The sequence below is a fragment of the Zonotrichia albicollis genome, chromosome 1 (assembly GCF_047830755.1).
Source record: "Zonotrichia albicollis isolate bZonAlb1 chromosome 1, bZonAlb1.hap1, whole genome shotgun sequence".
Lineage (NCBI taxonomy): Eukaryota > Metazoa > Chordata > Aves > Passeriformes > Passerellidae > Zonotrichia > Zonotrichia albicollis.
Genome location: NC_133819.1, coordinates 40,455,130 through 40,481,573, shown reverse-complemented (window position 1 = coordinate 40,481,573; position 26,444 = coordinate 40,455,130). Strand labels below are relative to the sequence as shown.

Genomic DNA, 26,444 nt, shown 5'->3' with positions numbered 1-26,444 from the left:
CAACCAATGCCCTTTTCAGCCTCAAACCTCAGGACCTCAATATTCACTTAAATCTGTACTTTGTCCCCTAGACTGCATATTTAAATGCTAAACCCCAACCTAAACTGAGGCTACAAAGCACTACCCATCAGGCAGAAAATCCACTCAGATTAACCAAACGTTGTAAAGGAAGAGCAACTGACATCACCTCTCTGGGCTTGTGAAAAGCCTCTGACACTGTCCCACACCAGACCCTTGGCTCTAAATTGGAGAGGCACAGATTTGACAGACAGATCAACCAGCAGATAAAGAACTGGCAACAAGGTCACACTCAGCTGGGGTCAATGGCTCACTGTTCAGGTGGAGAACAGGGACACATGGGGTTTCTCATGGGTTGGAAGATTGAAAGGAGGGTGTCAAAACAAAATACTTGTTCTTTCAGAATCACTTCACCTTACTTAAGTTTCATTTTGGAATATTTTTGGAATACGTAACAGATTATTTATATACCAACCTTCTTTTTAAGAAAAACAGCCTTTATGATTTCTCTACATTTCTTTCACCCATTTCTCTATTTTTTTCCCAAAGCCCTAAGAACAAAGGCCATACTTTCACATCCATATCATGTGTGTCACATACAGACTTTACAATCAAACTGCCTTTGATACTGAAGAAGAATCAATGCATTATGGCATCTAATAGAACTACATCAATTATTTTGTTACACATTATCTCTGGTTTCAAAATTATTTTATATCATCAACTTCAACACCATCTACACCCAGTTTAAGCTAGAGTCTGGTATAATAGAAGAGCTTCCAGTCCACTCCTTACTTATGTGAATGTGGTGCTAAAAAAAAAAAAAAAAAAAAAAAAGAAAAACAACCAAACAAACCCACTGGATACTACAGCAAATAACCAAGTTTCTTGCAAGAATATCACTACTATACTGTGTAAGCTCATGTATTACAAAATCTGCATGACAACAAGGCTACTTATATCAGGAAGACCAGGTGGGTTTAAGTTTCTTTTGCATGAGATCTGAATTCAAACAGGCTTTCCAGACATAAGATACTAATTTATCAGTACATTATGTGACCAGCAGGATGCTAATAAGGGGGACAGATTCATATTTGAACCATATGGACATAAATTACTAAAAAAAAAATGTAATTGTGACAACCATGTGAGATTTATACCACAATGTAGTACAGTCTTTGTAAGTATGAAAATAAATAGCTTATGGCTTTTAACACCCAAGGATATAGTACATTTCTCTGCCAATTATAACCACCAGGGCTTATACATCATTACATATTCTAAAGCTGGCATGTCATTCTAACTAATGAAAAACAGCCACTGCTGGAATTGTATTTGTGTGTTAGTATATCAAAAAGCAGTAATTTTACAAATTTAATTATTAGCATTACTGTATAGTGTATTTATCTTCTCCTAGACACCCTTAAAAAGATGGGCATTTTTAATGAACAGATCCACCATGTAACAGAATAACATTTTTTTTGATAGATACTTCAGAAAAGAAAGTGCACACTATGCTGGTCTCAGCTTTGTGAAAAACTATCTCCATCTGCTTCAGAAGAATTACCAGTCAATCTCTGAACAACAAGTTGAATAATGGGATGGCTGGAGTTTTTCTAGAAGCACCTGGAAATCGTTTTCCAGCAAGATCCCTTTCCACCAGCACCACACACCTTTCTTAATTAATATATATGTAATGATGTCTGCCTTTAGTATCATCCAATAAAGCTGCATCTTCCTCCTGTCTAAACTCATAAATACCAGTCTGGAGTTTCATTACTCACTCCAATACCTTTAGTAGGTACATTTCCTACACAGCAATCATTCTTTTGAACTTTTCTGTCTCAGTTTCAAGGACATCCGAAAGATAAATATCCCACAGAGAAACAGTACTGCAATATTACAGAGAAACAGGCAAATACTCTCCAGGACAAACATCCAGCAAAGAAATACTTCCCAAGACAAGGACAGAAGATGATTTCTCTTTTTTTTTAACGTTACAAAAAAGAAAATAGTAGCACTTCTGAAGTACTTATTAGATGACTTTCATCTTCCAATATGATTAAGATGGCATTTTTAAAAAACTGCAAATAGTAGTACAAAAGAGTTTTATTTTCCCTACCCTTCAAGGCTTTCTCTCTCCCTCCCCTTCTCCATTCACAGACCAAGAAACAGGCTCACTTGCATGTTGCAAGGCAACCAGATTGCCAGATTATACAGCAAAGGCTTGTACTGCTCACACACAGACTATTCAGAGTAGATTCTGAAACATCTGGAAAATACTTTCATCTAAGCTTCTGTCCCAATTCTAAAGGGCAACAGGAAAAAATCTGAAGGCCAGATCACAAACCCCCTCAATGGTTAAAATATTTAAAGCAAGTGAAAAAGCTATGCACGAGCAAACTCCAAACGCAAACACCTCCATCCCTATTTTGCTGCAACCAGTAGAAATTAGACACCCACCTACCTCTAAGAATGTCTCTTGATATCTAGCAGAATAGGCCATAAGCCAGACCATATTCACTGCTGGATAAGCAGCTTTTGCATGCAGCTTGCACCTCAAAGACCTCATGGTGTTGCATTTTCCCAAGCTATTTTACCAGGAAGAACACAGGCTGCATTCAGCCCTTTAAACCATATCCCTTTCTTCAGTTAAAATCACCTCCTACATCACTCCTCCTTTTGAGAGGGAAGGAGCACAAACACAGGATATTTAAGAATGCTCCCTCTGGCACAATTAGCACTTTAGCACAAGCCCTGGACATAAACTTCCTCCCTGGTCTTGCAGGGCTCCCTAACACCATCACTGAAACAACCTAAACCAAACAGCCATCAACACCTCCAGAGCCTCTAGCAAGTCCCACTCTTAGCTACCTTTATTTCCATTCTGCTTCCCCAGCTCATTCCTGCTCCCTAAGCTGCCTCTCAGCCATATGCAGATACAAAAAGCTCCTCCCCAACTATTAAAAACTAATTAAGACTGACTGCCCTAATTACCTTCTGTCCAAGCTGTTCCTCATGTCCTGGCCCTTCCCTCATTCCCTCCACCTGTGAACAGAGGTCAAACTCACTAAGCTGCAGATGAGCACCTGTTGTTTTAAAAGACCACAAAGTTTTGCTGAAAATTTTAGAAAGGTCTAAGACTCACAGTAGACTGTACTTCCAAAGGCAGTAAGACTGGAAACTGGATGTGTGAGCTTTGTAACTGAGATGGAAGTTGTGGAAAAAATGGAGAGGGAAGCTGGTGGTCTGCACACTGCTGCCCAGGCAGCAGTCAGTGTGAGAGGAGAAAATCTGATGTAGATACAGGTGCAATGCTTCAAGCACTTAGCCAAACCTGAGCCTGAATGAAACATTAGACTGCCTGCAAATCCTAGTGAGACCAAGAAAAAAAAGTACTTCTCACTCTCCTGAAGTGGCACAGATAAAAGAAGAGCAAATGATGCAGTATATGTGCAAAGATGCTTTTTTTATATGCAGTTCACAAGAAAACTGTTTTCTCAGAAGATTCCTACTACTGAACACAGTATATAACATAGCAAGAAACCAGGAAAATAAAAACTTTTAAAAGAATACATGGAAGTCAATACAATGGAGCATGGCTCAACAGGAGGGTTCAGGGAAATACATGTTACTATTTCATTCTTGAGATAAGGCTGTACAAGCTCCTCCATGAGCTTATTGCATGCAGTGACTGCATGCAATATAAGCCAAGAACACATACAAGCCTTAAATAGTTCCTCAGTCAGTCAAGGAGAGCTCCAAGATAAGGCCACACTTCAAATTTATGAAAAAAAAGCAGAGCCCCGAATGACAAATGTCATTACTCTGACAATATTTCTAGAAGCAGAAAAAGGAGTATATATTCTGATAACAAAGGCAATGTTTATAACTTGTTCTACACCCAAATAAACTTATAAAGTCTTGTGATGAGCATCGCAATTCATCCCATTAGTCTGGAAAAGCATCCTGAGATGGGATGATTTACTGTCTGGAAGTACCTGTCTCTTTCCATCCACTCACTGGAGAGAAAGGCTAAGCAGGCAGTTTAATTGAGACATCGAACTGGGGATGGCTAATGTTAGGTGAAATTAAATCTACCCACAGTCCCTGTTCTCCTTGCTACCAAGGGACCTAGGCAATTTATCCTCTTCTACCTCTCAAAGGGTTATGATGGTAGCAAATTTGTTATGCAGTCGGCGTACTTGTGAACTGCCTTGTCAACTCCCACAAACCGGGTTACTCTTCAAAATGCAGCTCATTGGTAAAGACATGAAACACTGTCTTGATTTGCAGGACTTAGAAATTTTTGGCTGGCAAGAAGAGGAGAAAATTATTTATTTGCTTTATAAATAGAGAAAATAAAATATGAAAAGAAATGGAATGTATACTAAATGCTTAGTCATACCAAAACCATTTTTCTTCAAAGAAAATCTACTTACACATACACCTGTAGTACTCTGAGAATACAATTACAGTTACATGAAACACCTGATCTACCACCAATTCCTGGGCTCTTTGGTTTTCTGGCCTAAAACCTTGATGGCATTCAACTGGTCTCTAGTTCATCTGATTTACAAAAGATGCTGCTTCTTTAAAGAATGTAGAGTCCAGTTGTTTATGTATAGATGGATATGAAACTGAGGATATATTATGCACTGTCCAATATCTAGAATTCTTTTTTGCTTGTATTTGCTATGGAATTTTCCTGATTTTCTCTTAAATTAAAAAAAAAAGTCATTTCCTGAACAAAGTTATAGAGATAGCTGACAAGATGTTATAGAGATAGCTGTAAGATGTCAAGGCACTGAAGTTCTTTCTCTGAAGTTTGTTTTCTTTTTTTAATGGAGTTTTATATATCTGTGACTTTTGCAAAGAGGAACCAGCAATGTTATGTTAAAAAGAAACAATATTCAGGGAGTGCTTCTTGTGAGACACAGGCCTTTGGGTTAACTTGTTTATTTTTTTTTTTCACAGCAGGAATTTATGAAGAAGACATGAGTGGAAAATAAAGTTTTAACTTCTCATACTATAAAGGGCTATAATATCCTTTATGACTGTCCAGGAAGGAATAATAAGCAAAGTCCTTTTGACATTAACCACAGCAGACTGGAGTAGTGGGAGCTGGTTTTTTGAAGTATTGAGTTTTATTTCTTTTCACTTGTTGGGCTTATCCCACAATAATGCAGTACAGAAAATGACAAGTTATTAATTTCTACGTACAAGGTAAATAGAAATGGTGACAATTTATCTGATACTATCTGATCAAAAATGCTGCTTAGAGGAATTACAGTCTGAAATTTGAACCAGTAATATCTCATGAAACAACACAGCCTTCATGCCTACATATCAATCCATACCTGCCTCTGGTCTGGCTCCAGACACCCTTAAGCCATGCTGATTCTCTGTGTGAGGTAAGACCTCACACACTTGATAATACTAAATCCTTTACAGCCTCTTCCTCACAAACATCATCTCAAGGGATCAGAGAAGTCAGCTCAGTGGAAAGGGTAGCTCTGTGCTTCCAATCTGGTGCCACACCTGGCTCCACAGGGAGACAAGCCCCAGTAAAGCCTGTTCATTACAAATGTGCTGCTCACCCATGAAACCATTTTCACTTCTGTGTAATAAATACACACAATTCCTTGCTCCCTTCAAAACCTCTGCCCATTTTTCAACAATACCAATACATGCTGGAAATTCATACCTAGTGCTCTGAACATAAGACTAGACAAATTCCAAGTACTTTAAATATCCATGGTTTCTCCAAAACCATACAAGTTAAAAATCCTCCAAAATTTCCTGGAAAACTGCCTGCTTCCTAGTGATGCTAGCTCTACAAAATTGGATTTTTTTTTTGGTAAGAAAAAAGGAAGACAGAAGACAGGAAAAGGTTGTATAATCAGATTAATAACAGGAATGTAATTTCATTACAGCCATGCAGCATTTTTTACCCCTCAACAGCAAACATTGCTGATCACAAGGTTAGGACACGAAGCAAAGCGCAGTGATGTTGACAGCAGTGGAAGGATGGTAGGTGAGGTGACAATATGGTCTTCTCCTCCATGCAAAGGGTGCATGATGCATCCCTTAGCTTACCTGGCAGCTGAGACAGTAGCATATGTCAGAGTGACATCACTGTTTTGCAGTGATGAGGTGATGCAGGGGAATCACCAAGTATGGTGCTCCACAAAAGTGTAAAATCAGGAAGAAAACGTTAAGAAATCAGCCAATCTGGATAGAATGGCAGAACATAAAATGTACCAGAGTTGCAAGAGGTAAAGTTTGCAAGTAATGAAATGCATTTATAAGTTGTGTATGAAGAAGTGTGTAGTGGGAAAACAATCTTTCCTTAACGCTGTTACACAATGTCATTAGGGATTACTTCCTCTAGCTTACAGAAATCAATGTTATGACAGGAAGAGACAGAGCAGGAGAGATATTGACTGAGCTGTCAACCATAGGAGTACATCTCTCTGAACCTGTGGGTTTGGGCTTTGATGAAGCAAATGCATTCCATAGACACTTTTATAGAAACTCAGGCACTCACTCAAAGTACTCCCATTTCATATCCACTGTCTGGTCACAACCATCAACATAGTGACTCATAATTTTTGAGGTGAAATTGCCAAAAAGTAGTAGATGTCTATCACCCAGCCCCATCCATGGATTCTTGACCTAATGATTTGACATGGGCTCTGAACCATGGCGCAGGGGTTTTCATGACACTGTGATTCCCGCTCTTTTTTTCTCTTTGTCCACCCCTGTTTACTTATTTAATAAAGACATCAAAGAAGGAAAAGAGGGAACCTTCTAAACAAAGCCAGAGATAAAAATATCATGTCTTCACAAACTCTCTTTACACTTACCAACCAGGAGCTTTGTGCTAAAAAAAAACCCCAGACTTTCCCTACATGACCTCCCATATCCTTCTTGACTGTTAAAAGTAATAATTAATGTATTTGAAGTTTCAAAGTATGTATTTCAATGGTAATGAAGTCCACAGGCCTTTTATACCTTACAAATCAAATAAGAACTGATATTAAAAATTGTGTATTAGAAATCCATCTCAAACCACATCTACCTTAGCAGAACTGACTGGTCAAGCTCGAGCCAACAATCCTGTAACCACTAATTCCTTCTCCTTTCCTATTTGTATCAATCAAACAAAGTGCAGCATCCTTGAAATCATGAACAACCTGAACAACTGTTGCTGTTGGTGAGAAGCAACAATATATTTCTTAGGAACTTTATCTGGAAAGAAATCTGTGGAGATGCTATAGACATCATGATTTCTTGTGCAGTCAGCCCTTTCTTTTAAAGCCAGGGAGAGGTTGAAGATAAGCTGCAAAGAGATTGAGCAACAACCTTCAAGTCTTCCAGATGGAGTTGACATAAAGTTGGCATTCTTACGCCATAAAATGTACAATTAAGAAATTGTAAGAAAGTCACAAGACATAGAAACATGCAATTAGATAAAGAGGAGAAATCAGCTGAAAAAAAAAAGAAAAGAAAAATATGGAGACATTCAATGGTTTGAGGTCAAGAACTCCCCCAAGAGCTACAGAGAAGGCAGGGGAGCACAACGCAGCCATATGAAAGAAAATTTAGTCATAAAGTGGCTTTCTAAAGGAGCTGCTTTTGTGCAACTAAGTGCAGTATTATGCCAAGCAATGTTCTATTATCATCCATCAGTAACTTAAACAAGGAGTCAGTGAATGCCACAGTCCTGGATATCACCAGGATACCCACTCCTGTTGAAAGAATGCTCAAGGAAGTAGAAGATGTGTTATCAGAAGAACTTGGAACATTTGACATCTTTTCTGTCCTTTAGACTCTCACCATTTTCCTGAGTAAATGAATGCCCCAGCATTTCATTTACTCAGGAAAACTGAGATGTAGGGGAAGTCACAGGAGATGTAGGGGAAGTCACAGCACCAAGCCTGACAGAGTTCAAGTGTTTGGACATTGTTCTCAGGCACATGGTGGGACTCTTGGGGATGGTTCTGTGCAGAGCCAGGAGTTGGACTTGAGGATCCTGATGGGTTCCTTCCAACTCAGGATACTCTGTGGTTCTATGATTCTTTGACACAGACAGTCTTGGCTATGGCAGAGAGCAAAATGGGATTAGTTTTGTGGGACCAAAAGACCCAGCTTTCTTCAGAAGCCTGCACAGGCCTGTAAAAATGGAATTAACAGGTCTGTGTGGATTTGAGATAAAGGAATAACACCAAGAACGTAAAATAAATTGATTGTAATGAGAGCTGTTCTATTTGAGCAGCTAATCTGAGAAAGATTATCTGTTCCATTTTAATAGCAGACAAGAAATATGAAAAGTGACCCAGAATCTTTGAGAAATATTGGATCTGAGGTATTAAAAGATAACAAAGTGACCACACTGAAAACTGGTACTGAGTAGGAAATCATCAGACATGCACTACAGAGTATCAAAAAACATTAGAAGAATAAATGCAAAAATAAAGACAATGGATGCTCTCATAAAGGCATGGGGGGACCTTTTCTTTTTTTATTAATGTTTACCAAAGAAAATAAGAATTCATATTTATGCTTACATTGAAGATTATAATAAAGCCAGAACAGAGAATAGCCTTGATAAGACAATGCAAAAGACAACAATGCAGAAATTAAAGTAAAATATGGCATACAGTAGATGTAATAATCAGAATATTTTACATGTGTTTCAGTACTGGGAGGCAAGGACATGAATCATGAAGGGTCAGTAAAATACAAAGATAAAAATCTTTATTTGCAAACAATGCAATCATAGAAAGGTGGAGGAGGTACTATAATGATCTCTTTAATGGTGAGAGATAAAAGTGAAAAACAAATGGTTATTTTCCAGATAAAGGAGTCATTCCCAGAAGAATCAAATTTTTAAAGGCAATTAGACATTCAGGAAAAATGCTGGCAATTCCTACTAAATTATTAAGACTCGGATACAATAAGCTTAGTCAAATTTTTTACAACCTAATTTTGATAATATTTCCTAAGAGCAGAAAGAGAAAGTCACATTTCCAATTTCAAAACCAGGATGTATTGGAAACGTAGGAATTGTTTTTATGTTTTTTCCCATTTCAACCTTAAAAATCCAGCTTTCATACCTTTTACAGACACATACTCTTTAAACACGGGAAACAGTGAGTGATGGTGAATATTGGTGTCTGACAAAGAGTTCCTTTCCAAGATTAGTCACAAAAATGAAAACAAGCAATCACTTCTAGTTAGGTGTTGTCTCTAGGAAAAATGATGATATAAAGACAATGAAAGTGTAATTTCTTAGAGGATTTAGCAATCATCTAGTGGGTCCTTGGCCTGTAAGAAGAGCATCTGACATCTTGGAACATCACAGGACAAGTATGAGACTATTATGTAAGAAATTCAATGCTTTTCAAGTAGAGATACAATGAAATTTCTGCTGTTTCATAGCAATCCAATATTAAAATGGGAAGAGGAAGAAGCCCCACACTTTTCAGATCAGTCCAGTCATTGCTTGGAAGGCACTGAAGCAATCTGCCTCGACTTCTGAATAAGTGACTGCTGCAGGAAAGACAAGGTCAGAAAAAATGGTAGGTTTAGATCAGTGAACAGGAATGATATTCAAGGATTGCAAAACCAGATAAATAGTCTTGTAATGATAAGATTTTGAGCAAGCTTTCTGTCAGGCAATGAGGTTGCAATGAGTTTGGTAGCCTAAACAGCTGATGGCTTTAAATATAGTAGAAGTTCATGGGAGGAATAAATTCAATTATTTGCTGCTTTGAACCTAATGACAAAAGGAAAAATTACTTTGGACAAAAGACCCTAAAAAGTCACCAAATTAAAAAAAGAGATCTCTTGACTAGATTGGCAGTGGTATTAGCTAATCATCAGGTGAGAAAAGCTGGGAAATGGAAGGGGTGACAGTGTAGTGCAGTTTGACTGCAGTCAGTGCAAGCACAATATAACTGGCATGGGTGACAGCTGCTGTGGCTGGGATGTGGCACAGAGCTTGCTAGCTGCCAACCACCACAGCAAACTTACTGAGCTCCTGGGTACATGAAGTGATTTTGTTGGAGGTATTTCTAGAGAGAACTGCTTAGCTGACTGTTCTGCACAGGACTCACACCACCACTCTTACTGCCCATGCGATGTGTTGAACAGGGTTTTTATAGGGATTCTAATCAAGCAGGTGATACTCTTTTGCAAACAGGAGGTTTGTTTATGTAAATGCCGTGAAATTCTACACCTATTGTCTCCACCTACCTTCCTCTTCTACCAGCAGCAGCTGCCAGATGCTCCCTGCTCCAAACCCCTGTGCTCAGGAGCATTCCTTCTCCTGTTGTGCAATCTAAACCCCAACAGCAAAGAAGGTGAGATAGCATTTCAAACCTGGCTGCCACTGCAAGAGGAGAGATGCAACACAGTGGAGAGAGCAGCAGTAACTGCAAAAATTTATCATCCCAGCTTCTTCAAATGCCCCTCCCTGCTCCGTGATCAAGGCGCACCAGAGCAATAAATTCTTCTAAGAGCCCTTAAATCTATCACATTAATTGCTAAATACAGAGTAGCCATTCATCTTTCCTGCTAACATGGCAATGCATGAATTTGCTGTAAGATTTTTTTTCCTAATGTTTCCTTATCATTAAACTATAAAATAAAAGAAAATGTAACATCACTGTCTACTTTGAGGCTAATGCTTTTTTTTTTGAAGCCTGGAGAGGAGTTCACCATGAAAATAATGAAAGATTAGGAGGACTGTCAGCACAAAGGGACAGATATTTTCCTGTTCTATTCACATGCAGTCTTAGCATTTAAAAATGCATGTGAATAACACTTATTTTTAGACTTCAGAAAGAATAAACGACACCCATATTTCCAGAAATTTCCTAATAACATTCTCCTAAAATTTCTTTTCAGAAATATCACAGAAAGTCTTCCTTCATTTAGCATTGAGAATAAGTGAAATTGGAATGTATTTTACCAGAGGGGTCAAATATTTAAAATAATAATATCCTTTGCAGTTGGTTGATAAATATACATGGAGAGAAACTTCAATGAAAACACAGGCACTAATAAGAGGCAAACTTCAGATTGCGAGCTTGTCCTTTGTCAATTTGTTCAGCATACAGTAACCTTGTCAAATTAAGAAAATTCCAAGTGTATTAGGAAAGGCTGCCCTCTTCAGACAAACTTAATAAAAGGTACATAGAAGTTCTGAGTGTCTTGAAGTTAAAATAAGAATGTGGTGAAATTAACTGTGCAGTGCAATATTAGCATACTAACTTTATTCTGCTTAATAACAATTTGCTATCACATAAAGAAAAGCATTTTTTGTCATTAGCTACACATTAATGAGTGGTTTTTTTAGACTCACAACAGACCCATTTATACTGTTTCTGTAAGGGTGCTATACTTCAAGTCATATGCTGAAATATAGACACATAATTAATTAAGAAATCTATTGAGTCTGAATTTTCCCTATGTCATGTTTTGTGCTGTCATATGGAATAATAACATATTTTGCAGCACTGAATTTCTGTCACAGGGAAATTTTCATTAAACATGATAAAACTGCCTTTTTTCCTCTAACAAAACTTGGGGTTTAGATAGGTTTTGAGCTCCCTGATAATCTAAACTAGTGAGTGGAAAAAAGTCTTTGTCATCATGATTGGTGCTTTCTACTTGATGGCTATTTTTAATTTCATTCATGAACAACTAGAAAACAGCCTACTTAGACAAAAAGTCATTTTTTCTTTTTCCTTGCTATTTGTCATCTGAGTGTCTTCACAGGTGAAATTTTGGATTTTAATCTTGCATCACACCAGGTGGCAAAACACAAGACCACCAGGTATTTTCCTGGTGCATATCATAGAATTTTCATAAGGAAGACCACCTGTATGAAGTAAGTAACTGCATTTGGGTTAATGACTGTAAATAACAGTTTCCAATTTACGGGGGAGGTGAGGTGGACATAAATATTTTTCATTGGTGTTTTACTTTGAAAACTGAAAGCTGTATCATAGAATCCTGTGAGGAGACCTAGAAATACAAATTATGGTCCACAAGACCAAATCTAATACTTATCTATCCACATTATTCAAGACCTTTACCAGGGCCTGGAACTGTACCAGACAAAACAGCCATTAACTCTCAATACAGCCCACTGAAGTTCTCCACAACAGGGAGCAGAGACAATTCTACTAAAAGATGGTCCTAAGACAGAAAGGGATTTAGCTGCCAGTTTGATAAAGTCTCTCCATTCATTAGAAAAGCTCTTTTTTCTAGCTTTTCAGTAAAGCCTCCAACGTCATGATGTCTCAGGAGAACACACCTAAATGCCCAATAAGTTTGTCACTGCAAGATTGCTCTTTTCCTTGCAAAACAACTTTTTTTTTTTTTTAATCTTGTCTCAAAGCATGGTAAATCCAATTCATTCTATATTCTGATCAAAATTTTGAATCATGTTTCATTCCTCCTTCACCACATCATAAAGGCTTTCTGGACAACAGGTAATTTCATAAATCATGTCCCTTTGCACAGGCAGCCTCCTCAGTCTGTGAAACAGGCAGTATTTCTAAGTTCACTTCAAAAAACACCCCATGCTGTTAACTTGAACCATGTGAAGAAGTCTCTCTGAAGACTTGTGGGCCTTTTTTTCCCCTTTGTTAAATAGGATTTGGTTTAAGATGTACTTTAAGTTAAGAATTACTTAAATGCTTTGCTGAACTGAGGCCTTAAATGGGACTTTAATTTCCTTAACAACTCTCAGTATACCATTACTAGAATAAATGCAGAAAAATCAGACTTTCTGAAAAAATGTGTCTCGAGGGTGCTAGTACAAGCAAATTACGGAGCAGTTAAATAATGCCAAACTATAAATCTCATATCTCCCAACACTTATCCATCTGTCTTACCACTATGCTAAGGAGTAGGTCTTTTTTAAAGACTGAGATGTTAGAGCTGGAAATGAATACTTGCCTTTTAGTCCCCTCCTATGCTATGGTATTCAGTTTCATGTATAATTGATGGGCTGAAATTTTAAGACAGACTGAGTAAATAAATTATGAGTATTCAAAATATCACCCTTTTGCCAGTAAACCACTGTTATTCTTCACACTGACTCAGCCACCTCTCATGCTGCTATCTTTATTTATAGGAACAGTATTTTCTGTGATTTGGTAGTATACACTTACTAAAATTATTTCAATGGAAATTATTTCAATGTCAAATATAACCATGATTTTTTAATAATCAAAACACAGCACAGCTTTGTTTGGGTATTTTTCCTTCATTCAATTGAGAACAGTGTAAAAGAAAGGCATATTAGTTGACTACCAGCATTTTTTATGCTATTGCTAGTTCTTGCACAATAGAATTCCTATGAACTGTGCTGTAATTCTTTCCTGCAGTGAAACACAGGGGTGTCCACATTGGCATTCTTGAATTTTCTTAGGCCATTAAATCATAAGGCTGCCTGTACTATGCAGAGAGATTGGGTTATGAATTTTCTGAAGTGACAGATCCCGTTATATAAGCCACTGGTGAGTCTGGGAATGCCATTCAACATTTTCAGCTTTGGAATTAATTTTATTCTACTTTTTCCCATGAGAAAAATGAAAATGTTCACAATTTTACTGGTAAGGAGTGCAGTTTCCATGACAAAATCACATCCCTGGGAAAACCCCAAGTATTCCTTCCAGCTGTGGGTATACAGAGGTACAATTCTGCCCTCACAGCTGTGCACCTGATGTGACTTATTGGAAAACTCAAACAAGGATGCTAAAATTAAAAGGCTGCTGGACAAGGTAGCCCCAGCATATTTCTTGTAACAGGCAAGGCTAATGGACTTGAATAAAATCTAAGAAATCATTTTTGCAGAATGCATTATAAGCCTCCTTTATATAAAATTACTGGTCTTTTCACACATGCAAGTCTTTCCAGGTCCAGGCTAGTGAGAGGGCTTGTCACTAAGCCCACTGCCCTTCAGTATTACAGAGGTGGCATCAAAAGTGAGCTGCAACCTAACTGTCTGATACCACTTACAAAAGTTCATATCACATTCTTACACAATTTAGTTCATTCAGTGACAAGCTGTAATCACAGCTTACTGAGTCCTTCCAGGACTCATAAAGTAAACAACTGGAGCAGTAAGAACTCTTCTATGGACAGCAATTTTCAGTAAAAAGAATATGAACTGGTAAATGAACACATGCAAGTTTATTAACAGAGAAAGAACACAAGAGGTGAACATTTGCAGTGAGATAGACATTCATTTTGAAAAATTACAGGAAGCCAGTGTAAGTTCAGAGACAAGGCAATGATTACTGATTTTCCTTAAATAAAAACAAGGAAGCAACCTAACTCTGTCCCAAATAACAGCTGACAAATTCACTCAGTTTGGCCTGTGCCCCTTGTACACCTTGGAGCTGGGATTTTCAAATTTCAGTGGTAGATGAATGTGAAATACCCCTTCATTCCTTTGAAGAAGCCAGTCTGAAGCTGCAATGAGCCTGCAAATAGTGATTAGCATTTAAAGTGGCACCCTGAATAATAAAATGTCTTTGAGCTGGATTGTAATTTTCTGGAAGTGAAAGATATTCTTTACATTTACCTCACAGGAGACTAATTTTGGTCTTGTCCCGCTAAATGAGAGGTCACAAGGTATCAGCTCCAATGAATCTCTCCTAGGCTCTTCAGGTAATATTTAATTCTTGACATTTCATTTGCAAGTTTTCTGGAGGCTGTAGTTTGCAGCTCCCTGCCCTGTTCCCTTCCAGCCCGAAGAGCAGTACCCGTGGTGAGCCAGGCTGCAGTGCCACCTTCCTGCTCCAAAGAGCTGCACCTCCTCCCAGGCACCCCTGAATAACCAGCTCTGAAGGCTCACTTTCTCACAACACTCCAAAATCCTGCTCCCTACATCTGATAGGGATATAGGGCTGTGAGGGTTTTTGTGGTATCATCTGCACCTCTCCCAGCTGCTGAGACAAAGTTCATGGCCACCACTTACAGTGTTCAGCTCAGTCCTCAGCCAAGTATTTAATCAGTAAATGTTGTACCAAGCTAGTTAAAAGCACACAGGAAGGATTTATCGTGACATCAAACTGAAGCCTAGTAAAACCAAAATAACAAATGAAGAAACCCACAGCTAGGTAAAAATATCTGAATCCACAAGTGGGGAAGCATTCAAACAGCAGTAAGCTCTCATTCCCATCTGCTTCTGTGCAAGTAGTGTTAAGCAGAAATGCCTAATGGAAACAAACCTAACCTGGGCAGGCTCTTTCAGGAGAGCAAATAGACAGAGAAGTCTCTTGATGCCCATGTAAACGTCATTACCTCTCTTTGTACCTCCTGTAGCAGCCCACACAAGGACTGGTCAAACAGTTCACAGAAAAGGGCAAGCACAGCTTCGGAGCTGCACACTCCCCAGAGAAGAACTCCTCTGCTCTGCTTTTTAAAAAGCACAGTCTCCTGCTTTTCTACAGTAATCTTGAAATCTGCTCCATTTTCCATGCTTGACTATAGAAATCCTCTCTGGATTCCCTGAAAGAAAAATATTAAGCAGAACACCCAAAGTTTTTTAAAATAGTGTAGCACTTGAGTCTCTGCCTGCCACTCAGTGAAACATAGCAATTTAAAATTACTGAAGCTCTTAAATTAAGTGCTTAAATTTGAAGGTGATCACCACTCTGAACATGTGAATTGTACAGCTATCTGAACTATCAAAGCTCTTCAATTTACTCCAAGCAAGTCATTTTTGGAAGTGATAAGGGAGTCTGTGATTGCCCAGACTGTACTGATTTAAAGCTTCTGCTCAGTTTTCTATTCCTTTTAAAAAGTATTTGAGTAATTCTGCTAGCTTATACAAAGACTGTGCTGAACACATTTGAGCATTTTGGGGGAATGTGTGTGAATTTATTTTTGCTTGTAAGTAACCATTTTGGATCAGTACTTTCCTTCCAGAGTCATGTCAAAGCAAATGGTTTTACCTAATTCTTCAACAGTTGTGTGGAGATAAAAATTGAACACCCATATCCATTTTCAAAGTCTTCAATTCACTAAATAGACAATGTACAATTTTCTGAGTGCACTGAAAGTGTCATTGCTTTGTAGCTACAAATTGAAACCTATAATGCTCATCTCCAGGAAGCAATTATTAATTTTTTTTTTTTACAATGCAATATATTTATTCTTGCAATTTTGGCACACAGTGCCTTTTGAAAATATTTTCTTAAATGAACTAGTAACAGCTAGTTACCCTCTGTAATATATTATTCAGTGATGAAATACTTCCATTCCATACACAAACCTCTTACAGCAGAGAACTGTAGAAACACAAGAGATTCTAAAACTCCTGCATTATTCTTTCCTGTACCATCCAAAGTAGCTTCAGGCCAGAATGAGGCCTTGACAGGTTTTTGGGTTTTTTTAATTTGGACAGCTTTCTACATATTCCTGGAATTGTTAAATATTGCACTATTTCCCACACTGCATAAAATTCAATTAGAAAGATTCTTTCTGTGGGCCTTTTTCTTGTGCTCCTCCAACTGCCCCATGGCAGAGCTGTCACAGCTGATGCTCTGCTTTGATTCACAACTCCCACCAAATATTTCCCATTTTCCTTGCTGAATAGCATTAATGATAAAGCACAATTATCTGAAAACTCTGATGAATTCTACTATTTGTTATAAATTAATTCCACTTAATGCCTCATATTTTTAAGGCACTCTATCTATCAGAAGTAACTTCTGAGCTGAAGATTTGTCAGTTAGCCTTCCACTTGTAGACCCTTGAAACTCAATTGCCTTTCAAGAGGAGGCACATTCTGGCTATTTGACAGCAGATCCTTTTATACATCTGTACTGACCCATAATCAATTGCAAAGGATGTGCATTAGCATTTGTATGCTCTGCCTCCTAAAATAACAAGTGAGCTGGGACCTGGGGGGTTCTTGCTGCAATATCTGTTGGTTACTCACACCTGTTGGATAACCAGCTCATATTTACAATGCTAACATGTCTTGAATGTGTGGGGGGATATTGGGGGTTTTTTTTGCTATTTCAAGGACTTCTGCAACCAGCAAAAACTGATTCCAGTGAGTTTCTGAGTCATATGGTGCTTGTGCTGTGTCCATCTACTTTTTCTTTTAATGGCCAGTCAAATGCCAGAGGTGAGATCATGCCACAATGCTTGACATTTATCTATTATCAAATCATTTGCTCAAGATTACACTGATTTAGCACCTCAATATTTTTACAGGTACACTGTGACACATCAAGATGTTTCAGAGTTATTTGTAAAGAGATCTGTCACGTGATTTCAGAAAACGTATTAAGGGTTTTTTTGAAGCTTTTGGATGTTCTCTTGATGATTAAACCTTGTATGAAAAATGAATTGACTGGTTAATTTTCCATGTCAAAGTCCAGGCTGCAGCACTGCCATTTCATTCATTTTGGTTTATATATCAATGTGGAAGAGTTTCAACAGAAGTGTAACATAGTTGCTTACTTTGTTAAGTGTTATCACTTTTTACATCTGTATCTTTGATATTTTGGCTATAGTGCTGCATTCCCCATTATTCTCTGGGATTTTTTCCTATTTCCCTGCCTTGCAGAAGAGTTCCATAATTTATCAGCCATCTTGTTCCCACAAGCATTTCCCTAGTGATATGAGCTTCATCTGAAGTTTTCTCAAGTTTCTGAATGTTTGTCATATTTTTTGTACTGTACATGTAAAGCAATTGCAGTAATAGTAGTTTCTGAACAGTCAAAGTCTTAAAGCATTAATAGCTGAGCTGGTAGAATCCTTTACTGCAGCTTAACCAACAGTTTGGCCTTCTTGATTAAATTATCCATGCTGTTCCCTTCATTTCTACTCAGGTTGCCTTGTACTACGCTGTCCTTAAAACTTTGTGCTGTCCCTTTCTTCAAAGGTATTTCTGAACAGTTAATATTTTTCTTGTCTTGTTTTTTTACTGTCCCTCAGTTATGCAGTCTTCAGAGACACTTTTCTGAAAATCAGTGACAGCTGTTGCAGCATCTATGATATGGTCATTCAAAAAATACAATGGCGCATCACGGCTGACTTGTGCAGGGCCTGAGCCTCAACACACCTGGACTCCTTTCACTGGTACAACCTGAAATGTGGGGTTTGTGTCTTGAATAACATTTTCCTTATGTTTTCTAAGATTGTGAAAAAAAAAAAGACTTGGAAAATAATTCCAAGGCAATTTTGGCCCCATTCTTTGCATTATAAGCTGGGATCAAGCCCTTCCAGTCTACCCCTGGCAGAGCTTCCTTTAACCACTTTTTTAAAAACCTTTTATGAGGAGCCCTGAATGAGTGTCCCAGCACCACAATTGCTCACTGTTCCTTCCCATCATTCATGTATGTTTTGGAAGATGAATTTTCCCCTCAGGCCTCTTTTTGCTAAATTAGACAAATCAGTTCCTTTACCCGATTTCCATAAGCAGGTTTTCTAATCCTCTTTTCCTGTTACTCTCCTCTGGGGTCTATCCAGGCTGTCTACTCTTAAGCCCATCTACCAAAAACCATATTTCAGCTGCAGTTACACCAGTTTCAGGAGAGGCAGAGCACATTTTCTGCCACTGAGAAAAAAAAAAGTTTAAACATCCCACAGCTTCATTCTCATGTTTTTGCATCATCATAATAAAAGGGTATGCTTTTTTTATGAATTTGTCCTTACCAAACAAAAAACTTCTAGCATCAGCTCATCTACACCAGCTCACATCTTCAAGAGTTGACACAAATTTCTTTTTAGTAGAAGTTAAAACAATCGAAGCAATCCTTGGTGACTCTATTTGGATGATTCCTATGACTTGTAGACAGCCAGATTTAACAATGATTTCCACCTGCTCTGAACTCTGACATTGGGCACTGATTATTATTTTTTTTCTCATGTTGATCTAAAACACAGGGATGGTGTTTGCTGATTTCATTTCTCAATATATTTTGATTGCCTCAACTTTTGTTATTGCCATTATTGCAGAGATCCTGGCCTAGCAATGTTGTCAGTCGGAGCATGCTGATGAGTAACTCCACAGTCATAACTGGCTCTTAGCCTACGAGTGATGGTGCTGTTTCTGCATTAATGTGATGCTCACTGAATAGTAACTATCTTGCACCCTTGGATATATTGCAGATTTCCTCATTTTTAAAATGCTTTTTGTCAGCAGTGATGCTTGCGTGCTACAAGGATTTAGGGCTTGCATTTGTCCATTTCTTTCACTGCCACTATCAACTTTCATTATTGCAACTATAGCTCCAAATGTTCTAGAAATTCTCATACATACTTACCTTTAGTAAAGTCTGCTGTAGAGACCTGGCTTTCCCAACAATTCATGGAAAAATTGCCGAGTGCATTACCTTTCTTGTGTGACTACCTTAGCATACTTTTGATGCTTGACTTTATTTTGCTAATAAGTTATAGAACTATCAATCACCTGCCAGTCTAGCAAACCAGTGAAATTCATTTCATCTGGCCTCTTTGACCTGTTAGATTTAAGTGGCCGTACCAGGAGTTAAAACTCCAGCCAGCAGAGATGATAGGATTATTGAAACACAGGCTCTTTCATTACCACAAGGAGTCGCCCTCAAAGACTGAAATCTCGGTGGTGGCACTTGCAAAGATTAACATTCCTGCCAGAAACCACTGCCCAGCTTATCAAAACACTTCTACCTAAAGGAAATGCCTGAATGCAAACTTGGGCAATGAAACTGAAGTAGCTCAGTTTTGGAAGGTGCTGAGTACTCACAGCTTTCAGCAATTTTATGGAATTAAATGAAAACAGTACATGAAATAATAGACCTAAGAGAGACAAACACAGTGGCACATGGCTATAGTCTTCTCAAAACAGAAGTAAATCTTTGTGTGAACTTCAATAACAATTCTTAAAAGGTAAAGTGACTAATTGCTTCTCTTTATATAGCTTAATTGATAGTCTTAAGCCAGGAACAGATGTAAAATTTATCAAAGTTTCCTAAATAATTGTGACTTCATGGTGATAGAATCCTGAATAATGGACTGAATAATAGGTTAATCAATTGACTGATTCTTTCACTGAACAGAATATCAAATGAAAATATTCACCTATTATTTGTATCCATTTGTATTTAGAGGTAAGCTCATAGAGATTTGACTTCCTGCCATACTGAAAAAGGATGGAGTATTGCAGCATGAAGTGTTCAGAGAGAATTTGTCATCCACACAACTGAACTGTGGGCAGGAGTGACTGCAACACTGCCTCATAGAACTCACAGCCCAGCACAGGCTGTGTTTGATGTGCCAGGGAAAAGGGACTGACACTTGTCCAGCCCATCCATCAACAGCAGTTCTTGGGGAAACTCCCTCTCTGTTCTCTGCAGAAGATGCAGGGCCATGCAAGCAGGACACTGAACCTGGATGATACAGGCCATCTACCCAGGATGAACAGGGCACACACTGTCTGACACCAGACTGCAGATTTGGGGTGCAGAAGAGACAACAAATGCAGTAAAATACCTCTGCCAAACAGAGGAGTCTTTACCTCTAAAAGACTGACACCATGCTTCCCAGATAACTTCATACAATTAGGTTTTGACTGCACTTTTTGTGAAAGATTCAAGCCAGCTTATAGTATGCAAGAGCACAGTTAGGAGTTGTCCACAAAAGGAACAAAATGTGAAGGAAGACATGGAGATAGCCATGTTATAAATAAATCCATGAGTCTGCATTTAAAAAAAATAAATATTTTAAATGTAGGGCATCTTTGAGTCAGGTTGGCAGGCCAACACTTTTTCTAAGAGGTTGGCAGGCCAACGCTTTTTCTTTTATTCCTTTTGCTAGTTCTAGGTTACATTTTCAAGTGTCAAGTTACTTTTCAGAGCAGTACTGCATATATTTTTTAACTAAGCAAAGCAATACAGATCTTCTGAAATAAAGGTGCATATTTATTTGACAGCACTCTGCATTACAGTAACCAAATTAAAAGACATTTACCATTTTCTGTGCTGGCTTTCTATTATTTATCAAATGTTTCCATTTATATATATATTTAAATTTTTTGTATTATATAAATAAAAATACATAAGTGTACACATATATATGTATGGGGACATATGAGTGGGTATATTAATATATTATTATTATATTTATATTGTAAACATATAAATAATATATATTAAAATCTATTATTGTGTTTATAATAATATATTATGAATATATATTATACATTTAAACTTTAATATTTATATAAATATAAATACATAAGTGTACATATATGTGTGGGTATACATGTGTGGGTATATAAATATATATATATTTAACTAAATATGAACATCTCTGAAAATTCATTATCATTTCTCAGAACCCTCCAACAAGGGCTTCATTGTTCAAAGCTGCTGTAAAGAGAGCTGCACCGAGGGGAGCCATTTGAAGTGCACAACAATGAACTTTATTGATCCTGCATAAGTCAGAAGCACAGTTACATTTTTCTGAGTGCCTTCTATGGGCACATTTTCCTAATGACAGTGTATGTGTGCCTATATATTAATGTTAAGGACAACACAACACCACTGTGCATCACAACACTCAGCCAGCACATGGTCTAAAATTTCCAGTTTTGGAATCTCTGCAACATTTCTGCATTCTCACTGCCATTATATAAGTTTATTTGGAGGCAGCCCTGGACCCACACTAAAATACAAGACTGCAAAGATTTCCTGGCTTTTTATTTACACTTGATTAAATTGTTCCAGTTTTGGCTTTGACAACTATACCAGTATGCTGGCCCATTCACTTGCACTAAGAAAAATAAAAGTGGCATGTGCATGGAAATAAAACAACTGCCCCCAAGTAAGTGTTCTCACAAATAATCTGACAGGTTACTCAGTATGTTAAGTTCCCATATTTGGACAAATTCTTTGTGTGTCCAGACTGTGAAGCACAGAAAGGAGAGCTCTTGCAGACTGGTACCATAAACATAGCCAATGTCAACAGGTTTTATTTTACAGCAAACATTAAAGAGGAGATTTTCAAAGAAACATAAGAAAGTTATGAGCAACCAGGGATCCAACACCTTTAGGCTCCTCTGAACAACAAAAGGTCAAACAAAACAACCAGTACACCAGCCCATACCAACTGCCACACTGTAACCCTCCCTGAGGCTTCAGTCCAAGAAATCAGGACCTTGTTTATGGAAGCATAATTAAGGCACTTTTTTTTTGCTTTCCTGTAATGGACACTTAAGCACCTGGTAATTAAAGGGAAATACCTGAAAAACCTGTTATTGAATTTCACTAAGGCCATGCATTAGATGCCTATTTGCTCTCCTGTGGCAAATTTGGTCACAAAGTCACATGCCAGGGCTTCTTTGACTCACTGGTACAAACCAGAGTGCACATCCCTAAATCCTCTGCTGCTTGGTGAGCATACCTGCAGAAACTTCCTTCCCCTTCTCACTTAGAGGAATTTAGTTATCCAGCCTGCATTTTTAATAAGGTCAAATCACTTCCACTGTTTAAATGTTTGGACCCTAATACCTGCTACAATGCTGAGAACATTGAATGGGAATCCTGCCCTTAACATCCACAAGTGACTCACATATATGCTTCCCTTGGCTCAGACTGTGCCCAGGCCCATCTGTTTGAAGGCACCAATCCTGCTTTGCTGATCCAATGCTCAGGCAGCGATGCCAAGGGACAGGAACAGTGAGCAGGTCATTGCTTGCTCACATGAGGCTACAAGAGCCCTTTCCATTGCTCCCAGCCCTGCAGTCACACCAGGTCACTTCTGCTGCCAGTGCCTCTGGAAAAGGCCTCACATCTGCCCACTCAGAGTGCAGGGCCATGGAAGTGGGACACGGTCCAAGGGAGCTTTGGCTACACATGGTGGCTGCTGTGGGTGAAGCCTGTCCTCATGGGCTAGCCCATGCCCACAGCAGAAATCTGTAGCTCCGGAAACAAAAAAAGTGATTCTGCTATGGACAAATCTCCTTGCTTGAGGGATCAATACAGCAAAGGTGCCACAGGGACCCAGAGCTCCCCACACACATACTCAAGTACTAAAAAACTAATGAAAGACACAAGCCAGAAACAAAGGACTCTGAGTAATGAAATGATTAAAGAGAAAATACAGTTGAAAACTCCTGGAACACATTATAATTTAATATCTCATTATTTACTAGGCACATTGAACATAACATGAATTTCCCTCTGCTCTACCAAGCCCACTTCATATTCCACAGAGCCTACACTTCTGTATCTCATCCAAGCTGAGATGAAATTGTCTTGTATATCAGACAAATGTACTAGAGAGTAGCCTACACTCTGGTAATGTACAAGCTGAATGTTCCCAGCAGTCCAACTTCCACATCGTTTGGAGAATTTGCACTCACACATTTTCAATGCATAATGAGGGGTTTTAGCAGTTCATAATTATTAAGTAGTTATTTTACATGCCCTTGTGTGTGGTAAATAATACCATAGAGAAAAAAAGTAACCAAGGGTTTGTATAAATGATTCCGCATAAACCTACAAGCTCAGGTTTTAAATCTGCATTATCATGTTGGTTCAGATCTTTAGGCTTAGGTCTGAACAAACATGAACTTCAGGGACATTTGAAATTCAACTCTGTATCCTGACCTGGATTTTCTAAATGACCTTTGAAATTTGGAACTAAATCCAAGTGTTGCAGAGTCTCTATTTGGAAGCTTTTTGCTGATGGATTTTCATTCAGTCTAATGTAGGTGGCAAATTATGCTGAGAATAAGTCATTTTCAAGAGATCCAAGGTCTGGCATACAGACTACTGCTTCCAGCCGTTTTAAATGGAAAACAAAGGTTCTTCATTTACCTCTGAGGCTTCTGTCTGATTTATTTTGCTTCTCTGGTTTGCATTTATTTGATTGTTTGTGCCAGGTATAATGGAGAAAATGCAGGCATTGCTAGAAAATCTGCAATCTGCAGTCCCTCAGCCACATTGACCTCTTGCAGACACATCTGAATCACAGCAGAAACAAGAGATGGCAACTCCCAGCTGGACGGGCCTTTGCAGCTTGCCCAGATGTCAGAAAATTAGTCTTCACTGGCCAAGACTGAGACAGCCATAACTTTTTATAAAGCAGTGAAGCACATACTTAACTTTACTCACATATTTTAATTTAAGAATGCATTTAACTGCTTTGCTGATCATGGGCAGGCACAAACACTTGCCATGCCACACTGGCAACACACGGTCAGTCACTCTTATAGCAACAAAATATTCCCCCAAAATCCTGAAAATGGGAAATACAAGAAATCCTATTTATCAGGTAACTACTCCAGTGTCATAAAATCATAGCTTTGTAGCATGGTTTGAGTTTGAAGGGACCTTAAACATCACCTGGTTCAACCCTCCTGTCAGGGACACTGTCCACTAGCCCAGGTTGTTCAAAGCCCTGTCCAACCGGACCTTGAACACTTCCATGGATGGGACATCCACAGATTCTCTGGGCAGCCTGTTTAAAGCCTCACCACCTTCACAGTAAAGAATTTCTTCCTAATATCTAATATAAACCTACCCTTTTTCAGTTTAAAGCCATTTCCCCTCAACCTATAAATGCATGCCCTTGTAAAAAGTCTCTCTCCAGGCCCTTTAAGGTACAGAAATGCTCTCTAAGGTGTCTCCAAAGCTTCCTCTTCTCCAGGCTGGACAACCTCATCTCTATCCTCTTAGGAGAGATGCTCCAGCCCTCTGATCACCTTGGCAGGCCTCCTCTGACTTGCCTCAGCAGGTCCACATTCTTCTCATGCTGGGAGCCCCAGAGCTGGATGCAGTGCTCCAGGCGGGGTCTCAGGAGAGGAGTAGAGGGGCAGAATCCCCTCCCTTGCCCTCTTGGCCACACTGCTTTGGCCATTCTCTTCTGTCAATAGATGGGAATTAGGAAAATGTCCCTTCATCTCACAGCATCTGATACTGCAATCCAACCCCAAAAGTCTTCTGGCCCTGTCTGGGAAGGCAGACATTCAACTTATATGGGTAAGCCAGCAAATCTAACCCAAACAGAAACCAAAGAGAAACATCATCCCAGCAGTCCTCTTCTGAACTGTACTATAACTAAAATGAATATATAAACATAATTCTGAAAAACTGACTTGTATTTCATAAGTCTTGGTTATCTAGAATCACGCACAACTAAAATTAATTTTAATAAAAGTTATTTTTGAAATGCACAGAAATTCAGAGGAAGAAGTCAGTCATATTTTCAGGCATCTATTAGTTCCTTTCTTGATGTGTTGAAGAAATTAAAGGAATATTAAAGTTATTACCTGCAGGAACTGATTGTCCCTTAACTTCAGTTTCATAAAAATGTAAAACCCAAAAGCTTCAATCCAGTTTGAGAAAAAAACATCCCAGTTCCAGGGACAGTAAGAAAGCTACTGAAGCAAGTCTTTTGTTTGTCTTTTGACCATTTCTGCATGCAGAACTCCCTGCAGTGCTGTCCAGCTCTGCCTCCCAAGTGCTTAGAAATAAGCAATCTACCTTTGACCATGCCTTAATCTACATTTTTCAGGACAAAAAATTCTTGGCTGCTATGCTGATCACCCAACTAGAATTTTTAAGTACCTTCTAAAAATCTCACATCAAAATAGTGCTTTGTCCTCTGCCCATTTTGCTGTATCACTTTTCATTCTCTTTTCTTGAAGGGAACTATGGACACATTTTATTTCTCCTGCACTGGCAGAAGATTTACGTCTCTACAGATTATTCAGCATAATTGTCTCTGCATTTTGTGTGAACAGTTGTAATTTTTTTTAATTGCATTTTTTAAATTCATATTTTAAATAGGAATTACACGTAGATAAAGAGAATTAAGTTCCTGCTGAGATGAAGACCACTGGAGTCAGGATTATCATATTGTTTTTTGACTAGTATTATGTGTGGTTGAAAGATGACATGAACTTTCTTCCCTCATCATAAAAAGAAGAAACATGAATCAAAAGTCAGCCTTCCATTTTAATCAAATTGCCCTGATTATCTGGTATGGATCTAAAGAAAGAAGGTTTAAATACCTCCTACAATGGAAATATTTCTGAATTAATCTGACAGTACAAGCAAAAAAGATCTAACTGATAGAAGCAAATGAACTTAGATTATAGTGATCAGGGAACAACTGGGGAAAGGGCACAAAAATTGCTAGAATCAAGTTATTACTGTGGATTGTGTCTATATTAAAAAAATAATTAATCTATACTCTTAAGGCTACTTAAAAGGAAGTAAGAAAAAGGAGAACAGAAATTTGTCTGCAGTTTTTGCTGAACTTTACAAAATGAGAGTTGTTTCATATTAATGAAAAAAACTGATCTGATGATATAGTTTTCTTTCTGGTGAATCAAGGATAGTTTTCTGAATGGGGTTAACATAGGTGTTAACTGAGAGGGAAATTCAGAGTCG

General features: G+C 38.3%; 1 protein-coding gene across 10 annotated transcripts in view; it reads right to left on the bottom strand.

The window, feature by feature from the left end:
* The window catches only part of RBMS3 (RNA binding motif single stranded interacting protein 3), a 707,096-nt gene that overhangs the window by 602,241 nt on the left and 78,411 nt on the right, over window positions 1-26,444 (bottom strand). The window lies entirely within an intron of this gene.